Genomic DNA, 7,992 nt, shown 5'->3' with positions numbered 1-7,992 from the left:
GGACAGCCAGAGGAGAGATAGAAAGGGAAGTAGAGATGCCAGATCAGATGGACACAGCTGCTGCTACTGAACATGAATGTTGTTTTCCTTATTGGCTGAATGCTGAACTGAACTAGCTGGTCACTCAGTGTGAGATGGTGTTACCGTAGCCTTACCCTGCTTTAAAGGCCTGTGCACGCTGCAGGGGTCAAGGCTGGGGCTCAGACCCTCTACACACACGCACTTCTGCCCATTTGTCGTTTCAATGTTCAGCCAATCATATTATGTTGCTCTACTCAGACAATCAGATGTGTATTCCAATGTAGGTACACACATGAACGAACACACACAATCTTGAGTTCAGTTACACAGGAACAGAGCCAATAGGATCAAATGAACGCTGTGGTTGTGAACTCTATAGTAAAATATTTATGTAATGTGCTTTATGTGTAGGGTGGGACTATGATGAGGTTTTTTTTGGCTAGTAAGACATTGTGTAATTACAAAGGAAGTCAGGAGACATGCCTCCACATGCTTTGAATTGTGAGCTGTGAATGCATTACAGTTATAAATATAGGAACCACATACTGATTCACTGTTGTATGCTTTGTACAATTCCACCCAGTGCTCTTGATTTAGCTCACACCCGCACCATGTTGGCAGAGTTTTCACCTTGGGGCCAATTGACTGGTTTCAAAAGCTATAAACTCTGCCTACCCAGAGTGCAGGGCCGGCTCTAGCCTTTGAGGCCCTAAGCCAGATTTGGTTGTGGGGACCCCCACCTCGCGACAAAACATTTTTAGTGGGCCCCCTCTTTACGTCAGAGAGAGTGTTTTTTAAAACCTGATTTTACTGTGTTCTATATATTTCCACAGTATGAGGTTGGAATAATACTGTGAACATGATGATAATGCCCTTTTAGTGTAGTAGCTGTTTGGAATTTTGGACTGTTTTGGTGGGAGGAAGCTTCGGCCTTCCATGGTGACATCACCATGTGGTAAATTAGTTAATAGACCAATAAGAAAGAGTTCCAAACCTCTCTGCCAATAACATTTTTAGTTGTCCATTCCCAGACAGTGCTAGTAAAGTTTTTTGCCTTTAGAAATGACTCTTGCTAAGAAACTATTTTAGTTTGTTTTCAATTAAAATTGTCTAAAATAATCACAGGTACTTAAAGGTATACTTCCGTATTTTAGCAATGAAGCCCTTCATCTCTTTCCCCAGAGTTAGATGAACTGGATACCATTTGTATGTCTCTGCATCCCGTATGAAGTCAGTTGTATCTGCTAGCATGTGCTAGTATCCACGAGTTCATCTGACTATGGGGAAGTAGAAAAGGTATGAAATTGTATGCACTCACTACTGTAAGTCGCTCTGGATAAGTGTCTGCTAAATGACACACAAAAAGGGTCTCATTGCAAAAATCCCATAGTATGTTACCCAGAAAGTATTTGATATTGACATAAAAACGGCTGCATTGAACCTCAGAAGTTTTGGGGCAGAGAAAAAACGTAAACATTAACACATTTGACACATTTTTGCCACGGGGTGGAGATATTTTTGCAGTTCTAAAGCTAATTTCCTGTAATGACATGTCATGTTAATGTGACATGAGTGAGAATGACTTAACAAAATCAATGGGGCCCCCTTGGAGGTCAGGGACCCTGTGCATGTGCCCTCGGTATTTGGCCACGTTTAGATCGCCGGCTAGACTAGCTACCAATCTAAACACTGTTAGCTGACATAGTTCATTGAGTGACTGACATAAGAGAAACTGCTGTTGCACAACCACATTTTTAAATTGCAGCTGGTATATTCTTCTATTCTTACTCTCAATAAGTTGAGACCCGGCTGAGTTTCCTTTTCTGGGGGGGATCCGTAGGTGCTAAGTGACCACTTATGCGGAAACGGAATTGCAGGAGTGTCAGGCAAGTTTATGATTCTGCTCCCCCCAGGACCTTACCTGATCAGGATTAGTGGACGGGATCGCCAATGCATAGGAAACAGACTTGTTCCTTTTGAGAGAATGTTTTACAGGACAAGGCCAGGATTAAATCCGATCTGCAGTGGCCTGGTTAGCTGAAAAACACATTGCTAGTTTTGGGGATCGGATGTGTAACTGCTTTGATTAGATTGAATCCTGACCGTACATTTGTAAGGAGCTGTCTGGAAAATACATGTCTTTGTAATAGGTTTTCACACTGGTACTGAAGCTACCCAGGTGTCGCTCAATTAAGGTTCCAGGTAGAAGTTTCCCCTAACCACAGATCTATAATCAGATTACCATACTACCCACATCCTAACCTTAACCACTACGGGGATGACATATCAGACCCTGTATCAGGCAACTTCTACCTACTTAAGGAGGTCAGGAGAGAAAATGTGTTTTAGGGGTAGATTGGTGTATTTCTAGGGGCTGGGTTAGATCCGTATCGCGGAAGATCCATGTGTTAGCTCGATTGAAATTTAAAGGCAACGTCCCTGAGTTCTCGGAGACTGTATTCACGGTAAACTCGGAGACTGTATTCACTCCTCGGCGACGCTCGCCCCTCAACCAATATCAGTGCATGCCGAATCGTCTCCCTATCCGAAGTAAGACAATGCGTTAAACGCTGCATATTTCGGCTCAATCGGAAATTACCTTTACATTTAACTTGGATCTACCACAATAGGGAATTAATACAGCCCTTATTCGGAGGGCAGCTAACAAATGTGATTGGTTACGTTAAAGCAAGAAATATGAATGGGGTTAGAAAACATCCACACTGAGATGTGAACATCAGGGCATCAACAAGATCAGAAGGCGACCTTCTGGTCCCTGTACCTAGTCCATTGCGCCACTTGGGGGAGCCATCAGTCTTTTTACCGCACATATATAAAGCTGTTCAGTCTGTCAGAATGACAGATTTGGGAATGGTGATTGGGTAAGTATGTTGGGCTAGTGAACTGAAACCACACTGGGATCCGAACCAGTGACCTTGTGTGTCGAAACTAATTTTGTACACCCTCTACCGCAGTGGTCTAAGGCACGGCATCTCAGTGCTAGATGTGTCACAACAGACCAGGTTTGGCCGGTGTGGGCCGTCATTGTCAATAAGAATTTGTTCTTAACTGATTTTTAAAAATATGTTACTAGTCCAACACTAACCACTAAGCTACCTGCCCTTTAAAAAAAAGGTGGAATAAAACATGTTTTACCACCTAACAAGCCTTTCTTTATTTGCCATTCACCTGTAGCTGCAAACTGCCAACATCCAACCAATCACATCTATTCTCCCCTCAGAACGAGATCGAAAAAGGAAAACTCCACTGAGCTTTAAACATCAGAGGGCAAGGTGGAGCTACCACCATATTGTTTATACCACTCCAATCCTTTCAGACCTACACAAGTATATAGTGTAGGGGTTAGGGGTCAGTTTGTAATTGGGCATCTATGAGTCCCTTTTGGAAAATGAGCATGCACAATTATTTACATAAAAAGAACCAACCGTACATCTAGTTGTAGAGAATCTGTATTCATTCACAAAATGAGTTTATTTTGTTGCTGTACATTTTTTATTACATGTAATAAAACAATATCTGCACTGTTACCAAACACCATCTGCTGTCTTCAATTCTGGTGGTAAAATAACAAACTGATTACGTAGAAAAATATAATCAGCTCTATTTACAATGAATTTACACAGATTATACAGATTATACTTACATTAGAAGTTGATCAGACACTTGTACAATGAGAGAACTATGGCCACGGTTATCAGACTGGTCTACTGGGGCCTCATCAGTGCAGGGTAGAGTTGAGTATCAGAGATAGTTCACTAGGGCCGGGATTCAATCCGATCGCAGATTTGGACAATGCACATCATTTCCGATTGAGCAGACATATGCAGGGTATACTGTGAACGTGATCTCTGTGAACTCGTAAATATTGACTTTAAAACGTGCACTGCTGACAAAGTGAGATCAGATTGAATCCTAGCCTAGACAAGCCTTACAGTACCTTTACACAACAATAACACCATACCAGAGACCTGGGCCCAGATTCACAAAACACTTCTTATGCAAAGAAAAGTAAGACATTTCTTGTTAACCCTGGAGTCAGCAGTGGAGGTGGTCAGGAGTCTGTAGTCTGGAGGGGGGTTTGGGTCAGGGTTAGTTGAGTTCATTGGGTATGGTCGTGAAGGGTGAAAGGTCATCTGGTAGTTTCTTACGAGATTTGAGTCGAGGTCAGGTCAGGTGTTAGGGTGAATTAAGTTAATCAGGTAAGGAGTAATATGGTCATTGCAGGTCATCAGGCAGGGTCTTATAAGGGTTGAGAATGCCTTTGGGGTCTAACATGGTTTTAATGTTCCCCATCAGAGCGACAGCCAGGCTGGCTTTACTGTAGTAAATATAGTTCCTCTTCTTCAGGCCCAGGCCGTGCTCTGCGCTGATGCTGCCCTGGAAACGGGCCGTTCACTCATAGACAAAGGGTTCGATGGAGGCCAGGAGGTCGGGGTCTTTGGTAGGAGAGGTGATGTTCAGGTGGAGGTTACCATCACCTGGTGGGAGGAGAGGACACACACAGAGTCAGGCACACGCACACACACACACACACACAGTTAGACAGTCACACACACTTATGTGAGATATTGTAGTATTCCAAATAAATTAGACAAACAAAAAGAAACAGAACCACACACACACACAGATAGTCTTACCAACGTGTCCGTATCCCACCACACTCTTGGCTCTGTCTCCCAGGTGTTCTCTCATATCTGTGACCAGCTGGTAGATCCGTTCTACAGGAAGTGAGATGTCGTATTTATATGTGAAACCATCATGAGTTAAAGCCTCTGTTACCCGCTCGCGCAATGACCAGAGAGCCTAAACACACACAGTAACATACAGGAACACACACAGGAACACATACACACAGGAACACATACACACAGGAACACATACACACAGAAAACAGATGAGGCAACATGTCTTGCATCCTCCAATGTTTTATCATTCTTTTTAATGATTCTCTTCTATTTGTCAGTTTGATATCAACATATTCATAAATGAAAGCCACCTTGATTTTGGCCTCCTCCGTTGCTACGGTCCCGTCGATAACTTGGGATGATGTCATGGCCTCCTCCAGAAACTGGTGCAACTTCTCCTCATCGTGGGTGGGGTTAGAGCCGGACGTTTCTATGACGATGTAGAACGGACAATCTGCAGAACAAAGCAGGAAATAGATAAGTGGCTTTGAACCAATCAGAGTTAGATTTAGTCAAACTAACAATTACTAGAAAGTTCAGTTCAAAAGCATTAGAAAATCTGTGTGTGTGTGTGTGTGTGTGTGCGTGTACCTGTGATGGGGTTAGCCAGTTTGAGGTGTGTGTTCAGTAGTCTCATACACTCTCTGTCCAGGAACTCAAAGGCTGAGAGGATCTCCCCCAGCATGCCTCTACACCGCTGGAAAGTCTACAGCAGCTTCTCAAAACTCTCACAGCCTGGACACACACACGATCATATAATCACAATAAATTGTCATGACGATCATCTCACAGAAGAAACACATTACATGCATCATATATTGGACTGTGTGAGAGTGTGTAAAAACATAAATAAGTCAAAAGGAGGATGCATACGTGACATCAGATGATCACCAGTTACAAGGTCAGGAGGGGTCATGAGATCAGGTCACACCTACCCAGGAAGGACACGTTGACGGCTTTAGGTTTCCGTGGACACAGGATGGTTACCGCGGTGATGACCCCAGCGTGCCCTCTGACCCGATGAACAGCTGTTTGAGGTCATATCCTGTGTTGTCCTTCCTCAGGGTGGCTAGGCAGTCCAGGACCCGTCCGTCTGCTAGCACCTACACACAAATACACACACAGAGTATTGGTGCTGTCCTTTATAGTTAGTTGAATTTCAACAGGCATAGCCCCCTATACCCCCCCCCTACTGACCACCTCTAGTCCTAATACTGTCCCTCGTAGGGATCCGTAGCGTAGCAGCCTCAGCCCTCCAGCGTTAGTGGCCACGTTGCCTCCTATATGGCAGCTTCCCTTTGCCCCCAGGTCCAGAGGCATGATGTAGTTCCTGTCCTCTAGGTAAAGAGACAGGCTCTCCAACACACAACCTGTTTGGCATGACAGAATACCTAGCGGGAGAGGAAGAAAGAGAGAGAGAGAGAGAGAGAGAGAGAGAAAGAGGCTCAACTGGATTGGACTGTAAAACACTAGGGCAAAACTTTGAGAATTGGAACAGGAAATTTGACGCGTAACTGACCAGTGAATACTGACAGTTAACCTAGAATTACAGACGATACTGACCGGAGACAGAGTCGAAGTTGAGGACGTTGTTCATGAGAGCGGATGATCTCCTCGTAGACAGGAATACTGCCTCCCACCAGCCGTGTTACCACCCTGAGGACTCACTGCCAGGTTACGACTGTTACAGTACCTACAGGAGAAACACAACACAACATTAGAACACAGGTACACTGCCTGCTACCAGTCATGTAACACTGCAACAGTAGAGGAAACCTGGCTTCATACACTAGAAGACTGGAGAATAATACCCAAGGATCTGAGAAACTTCCTCTGTAGTCTGGGGCCTCAGCAGAACCTCACTGAAACCTGCACAGACAGAGAGAGGAGATCAACACATCAACTCAATACAACAATAACAAGTACATAAACAGTTCCTAACAACCCTACAGAGGAGACGAAGATAGCAAGCTCTTTCCCGCACAATCTCCCTCCTCTGACCTATCTTTCTACATTTGAGTTATTTAGCAGACAGTCTTATCCACAGCGACTTACAGTAATGAGTGCAAACATTTTCATATTTGTTTGTACTATTTGTTTCTCTCACTCACTCACTCCCTTTCTTTCTCACAGACTTGAGCCAGTCCACATTACTGGCCTCCAGTATATCTGGGCCAGTAATGGTCCTGTCTGGTATTATCTTGCTAAAGAAGGCCAGGTCCTCTGGAGTTACCCTGGAGAAAGGCCTCCTCTCTGGGGCAGCTGCGGGGGACGGGGTGGGTCTCTCTCCCCCAGCATGGAGCTCCCGACAGCGGACGCCACAAGACCCGGGCCTGGGTGTCTGGAGCAGGCCGCTGCTAAAGCCTGGGGGTAAAGTTCTGACCACAGGTGGAGGTGAGGCAGTGCTGAGGGGACTCAACCACCTGAGAGCAGTCCTCAGACGCACCCTTCTGTGGGGGAGACCAGCCATGGCTGGGGAGAGAAGCGGATGCCTAGAGTGGATGGGGAGGGATACTTAGTTACATTGCAAAGTGTATTATTTGGATGTTTTACATGCACTGACTTTAAGTTTGACAAAGTATTCCTGCAGAAGTAACACCAATCATATCGAATTGTGTAAATCTAACCACAATCTAATGGTTAAAACACACATACACACCAGTAAGCTAGTGCCATGCAACAATGCAATGCTTCCCCTTGTTAACCTACTTTCGTTAACATACTGTACCTGTCACTGTAGTTCAGTCGCGTTTGTGCTTTTCTTAGCTTCTAAGAATGTGCACCATTGTCATTAGATGGCCGACGTTTTCCTTGAATACAACAGCACTGCAACTTTAGATCAGACTTGTTATGACATGGGCTATTATTAGCTAACTAGTTAGCTACTAACGTTACAAGTCAACCACTGAAAAATACAAGATGTGGCTATAGCTAGCTAACATTACTTTGTATAACGTCTGCTACCAACCAATCTGGGAACGTGGTTGGATGCAAGTGTCTCTATTCGTGTCGTATAATGTCTGTCACAAAGTGCACGGGCAGATGAAGCTACAACGTCAAGATTGTTGGTCAATCAATTGTTTTACATCAAGGACAGATAGTTAGGAACCTTGTAAGTAAGAACTAGTGGAAGGTCAGGACCCTTTTGCTGAAAACACAGTTCTGAGGAGGTGCAACATAAAAATATTATTTCTGCTTTTGAACCTTCACAATAAAAGCTTATATCGGCTAAAAAACTCTCCTCAAACTTTAGAATAATATTTTG

The 7,992-nt window shown here is 44.2% G+C and overlaps 1 pseudogene; it reads right to left on the bottom strand.

The window, feature by feature from the left end:
* Nucleotides 1–3,385: 3,385 nt before the first annotated feature.
* On the bottom strand, nucleotides 3,386–7,197 carry LOC115129880 (D-2-hydroxyglutarate dehydrogenase, mitochondrial-like; annotated as a pseudogene).
* Between the last annotated feature and the right edge of the window lie 795 nt (nucleotides 7,198–7,992).

This window comes from Oncorhynchus nerka, unplaced genomic scaffold, assembly GCF_034236695.1.
Source record: "Oncorhynchus nerka isolate Pitt River unplaced genomic scaffold, Oner_Uvic_2.0 unplaced_scaffold_1124, whole genome shotgun sequence".
NCBI classification, from domain to species: Eukaryota; Metazoa; Chordata; class Actinopteri; order Salmoniformes; family Salmonidae; genus Oncorhynchus; species Oncorhynchus nerka.
This window is presented reverse-complemented; position numbering and strand designations above follow the sequence as displayed.